Source organism: Lactuca serriola, chromosome 9, assembly GCF_051521515.1.
Source record: "Lactuca serriola cultivar US96UC23 chromosome 9, Lser_US96UC23_V15, whole genome shotgun sequence".
Taxonomy (NCBI): Eukaryota; Viridiplantae; Streptophyta; class Magnoliopsida; order Asterales; family Asteraceae; genus Lactuca; species Lactuca serriola.
Genome location: NC_136416.1, coordinates 52,589,620 through 52,594,879, shown reverse-complemented (window position 1 = coordinate 52,594,879; position 5,260 = coordinate 52,589,620).

The window sequence follows — 5,260 nt, the reverse complement described above, 5'->3', positions numbered from 1 at the left end:
AAGATCCTGTTTGAGTAACAAGAAAATTAAAACAGTCTTATTATTCTTGATTCTAATTTAAATATAAATAAGATCCCATTGGATGTATTCTACCCCCTTCTACAATCTATTTGTTTAGATTCAGACCTAATGAGTGGTTTCAAAGTAGGGGAAATCATTAATTTCTTGATCCTTGCAAACTCATCTGAGCTTGCTATGTATTTTTAAGCCCATCAAGTTTCATGTTACAATACTTAAACCATGTCTTTATCTCATCCCAAATGCCCACAGTTTTATGTTGTTCATATTCCATATGAAAAATCAAGCTTATTTTCCATTTACAAACTTTGGATCCCTATATGTTAACTATTATCAATAAAGGGCAATATGTACTAACTAGTAGATATGTTGTCATTCCTGCTACTAATTGTGACAATCCAGCTGAAAAACCTCTCATTCATATCATAGATGTATTCACAAATTAAATGGATAGAAAAATAAACGAAACTAATCCAATCTTGACATCCATTCTAGATCCAAAATAGCAAATGCCTTTTAATATAATGTTTACCATACCGTGGAAGGTTGTAGTTATGAAAAAAAGACATGCCGGAGGTCCTCGTATTGTATAAAACAAATGTATTCTTTTTTAACAATACAAATTTTTATAGTCAAATTTAATACATTAATTATCTATAGAAACAAATACATAAAAAAGAAAAAAAAAACTGTTGGCACCTTAACTTGAATAAAAAATTACAAACCGTATTCATATATTGTATACATTCTTTCATCACGGTAAACTATAAAATTTAAGAATTAATATAGAATAATCCAACATGATATCAGAGCCATTTAAATAAATATTAAATTACCCTAATACCATATTGAATAACTTTATATAAATCCTTAACTGATATTATTCATGCACAATGATATCTAAGTCACCACTATATTTTTACTCCCACCTATGTGGGATGCGAACTATAAATCCAAAATGATTTATATCTAAAGATTTAAGGCACATAAAGTTTGTAACAACTTATGCATCTTTAATGTCCTATTCAATACTTTTTCTCCATTTTCTTTATGTATCGAGGGATAATTGATACCAAGTTTGAATAAGGTTATTTAGTGACAATGAATTTGGATCCAAAGATCCTGCATGGAGTACTTTATCATCCACAAAACAATGTCATCATTCCAAACAACATACATGGGCTTCAATACCTTAAGGAGAAGTAGAAGAAAGAGGAGAATTAGGGGGAATCTGACCCGACCCAAAACTAATCAAAGCGGTTATAATTTCTTCATCGCATAAAACAATGATGAGCTCTCGTCAAATATCCTGAGGGGGGGAGGGGGAAAGGAGTTCATAAATATGATTGTTGAGACATGGAAAAACCTTTCACCTAAAGATAAAATGGTAAGAAAATAGTTTCTTACCATTTTGAATTTGATTTAAGCCATTTATATGCAAAATTAGGTTTATAAAAAATAAGGATTGGATGATAAGGAGAGTATCAAAGAGAAATGACTAAATACAAAGACAAAGCTAAACACAGTTGAAAATTACTCGATGTTTTCTATGTCGTTGCTACATAATAGATAAAATTATTTGTTTTTTTTCCTAATTAAACATATTTTTATTCAGCCAATGAGGTCCAGTTAAATTGGATGGAGGCACACTCTAGTTTTCCCCTCCCAGAGGTTTTTGGAAAAATGGTGTCGAGTTCTATCCGTGTCCAAAACAGTGAAACCCTTTAATGAGAAACTGTGTTGCTAAGGATGTTGTTTTATCTCTTTGGAGAGGGATCAAACTCGGGTTCGCTGTATGTTATGGCATACTACCCTATGCGATATCATTGCTGCTGCATCAAACCGTCGTTAAAAAACATACTATTAATAAACTTTTACTATAAACTCCCCAATTTACGCGCTAAACTTTACTAACATACATCGTTAACCAAGTTCAATTTATAATGCGTGACTTGATATATTTGAAACATGATAATTAGCGTATCATTTCCGCTTTCCTATATTATTATATGACCATAAGTGATCATTTGACATGTAAAATAAAAACCAAATTGATTTGGTTTATATTCTATTCAGGATGATTCATTTGTTGGATACAATTATTACAAATAGTATCACATATTATTTTTATTTAACAAACTAGAATACCATATGAAATAAGATTATATTAATCATAACCTATTTGATTTTATATACAATGAGTATATAAGATAACAATATTTCTTTGTATGTGGGATTAGAAAGTGAAATGGTCTCTACATGTAAATGTTCTAAACACTTTATCCGACATCCTCGACCAAATATTTTTGGTGCTTCTTCTAAAATAAAAGGCTTTCGACCTTAAAACATATCCTTGAATGCTTTACTATTTCCTTCTTGCTTCTACAAGCCAATAATCAAAAAGTTAACATCGACTCTTAATGATTATAAATCTGGTTCAAACAAGTTGGTCTTAAAAAGATTGGTTATAAGACTGCCTGTTTGATTAACTTATCAAGCTACTGCAGAGATGGACCCATAACTTTTTTCCATAGAGGCAAAAAAGGTTTCCAGTTGTTTTTCCACCATTGTGTTATAAACCCTTAAACATATTATAGAACATCAAAGAAAATAACACACTTCACTAATTAATGGTAACTTGATTGGAATTATATACCGCAAAAATAGAAAGGATACGAATGCATTTCAATTAATAAAAACATTACACTTTCATGTTTTTTTGCTCTGATCAATGTGGACAATAGGTAAAAAATATCAGCCAAATTCAGCTTCCCTTCTTTTTGTAATATCACTTATCCCACATCGCTGTGGGAGGTATTTATATGGTTGATTTACAATGTTAATAAATAGATTTTTTCACACTTTTTAATATTATTTTAGTCATTACTATATTTATACGTCCCAGGCTGAACCTTTTACCTTCCTCGTTCTCTATTATTAGGAAATTTTCATTTATATCCTTACAGATTTTGAATATTACTTTTATATCCTTACAAATTTTAAAATTACATGTATATCCTTTTGAAAATATAAAACTCACATTTATATCCAACCTTATAATTTAATTAGGATTATATAAATTTAATATTAAAAATCTTATCTAAAATACAAAATTTCATTGATATTACTAAAATACCCTTTACTAAATTAAAGATCAGGACTAAAGCTAATTAAAAAAAATCGTGTGTGCCAAAAACTTCCTGCCCGTTTCTTCCTCATTGCAGATTCTATAATCAACTCCTTTTCTTGGTCGCAATAGTTTATCATCTACTCCATTCGATTAATGTTTTTGCATTCAATTAATCATTGTTCTATTAATTTTGGTTCGCAATAGAGAGAACTCACTATCTTATGTAGATTATAACCAGAAAAACCATTAGCGTCATTGATAACCCTCGGCGAAAAAATATTGAAAATTATATTTTCTCTTAAAGGTAATATTGTGCTTGTGTTTGTACTTTGTGTTATGTGGGTCTTTCTCTTAGGCTTCATTGCATAAAAAAAAAAGCAACCAACTAAATAGTTATTATAAACAAATTTGATGCTTTTGCTGTTTTATTGGGTTTTGTTTAGATATGATCTATATATTGATTGCTAAGAGAAAGAGATATTTTATAGAGAAAGAAAGGGGGATGGGTGGGAGTTACGTTCATGTAGTACATAAAGGGAAATATTTGCTCATGCGTGAAGGTGAAGGCTAACAATTGGCTGACGATTTTCACTTTAAGTCGGCAACCTTCTATTATGGTTTAGTGTGTCTATTTCGAGGTCGTGCCATTCTTAAGTTGTGGATCCACATATTTACAGAGGAAATATTTTCTGTTTATTGTGCATTTGCTTCTTTGTATTCCATTAACATAAATTTATGTTAAAGATATTCATAAAAAATGGCGTGTGTATATATATATATATATATATATATATATATATATATATATATATATATATATATATATATATATATATATATATATATATAGATAGAGAGAGAGAGAGAGAGAGAGAGAGAGAGAGAGAGAGAGAGAGAGAGAGAGAGAGATCTTGGTGACCTATTGGAGTTTTGAAGCTTTTCACTATTAAATTTTAAATCGTTAAATACTAATCTTTAATTAAGGAATGGTAGTTTAGTAATATCATATGTTATTTTAAAAGTTTAGATATATTTTTCAATAATAAATTAGTTTAATGATTTAACCCAAATTAAAATATGAGTTTGGATATGGATTTGAATTTTATAGTTTTCTAAGGATACATACGTAATTTTAAATTTTGTAAGGATATATAAATAATATTTAAAGTTTGTAAGGATATATATGAAATTATCAGTTCTATATAATAACATTTTAGAAGTTTGGGTTACAGTTCAAAACCTCCGACCAAGTGTTTTTTTTTTTTCTTTTTTTTTTTTTTGCAAAGTTATCCCTATAAAACTTTCAAAATTACAAAAATAATCTTTAGATTAAATAAAACTTGTAATGTTAAATAGTCGCTAAATCAGATATAAATTTACATAGTTTTGTATTAGTTTATTATAAACTAGATCCCCCGCTTTGCGGGGGTCGGAAACATTTAATGTCGTTTTTCTGGAATCCCTCAATGATGGTTTTTTGTTATAGTTAAATGGTATTGTTTTTAATATTTATTAGCTTGATTACTACGTTTCTGTCAACCGCAGAGTAAAAACCCAATTTCTTTTCAAAAGAAACTGGAAACCAAATTCAAAGCCTACCATACCATATTAAAGATATAGAATACACAAATAGTAATGAAAAACATAATATATATATATATATATATATATATATATATATATATATATATATATATATATATATATATATATATATATATATATATATATATATATAGCCCTTTAACAGTTCATGAATGAACAAATAAAACCGTTGATTCAATAATGTGTATGTAACCTCACAACCTCTTTGTTCTCCAATCGATCAAACATCACTTTATCTTTGTGAGAAAATTCACGACCACCCTCTTTTGCAACCTCTCCTTAACCCTACACAAAAAATATGCCATTAACCGAAAGAAAGTAAGTACAATTACCGCATTAAACATCATTGTGAAGTGTTCTTTATATATGGTATAATTACCGCATTAAACATCATTGTGAAATGGAGACGATGGAATCATATGGACCTATCTTGCATATATAATAAAGTTGAGAATTAGTATAATATATAATAAAATTGAGGGACAATTTCTATGAAGTTGAGAATTA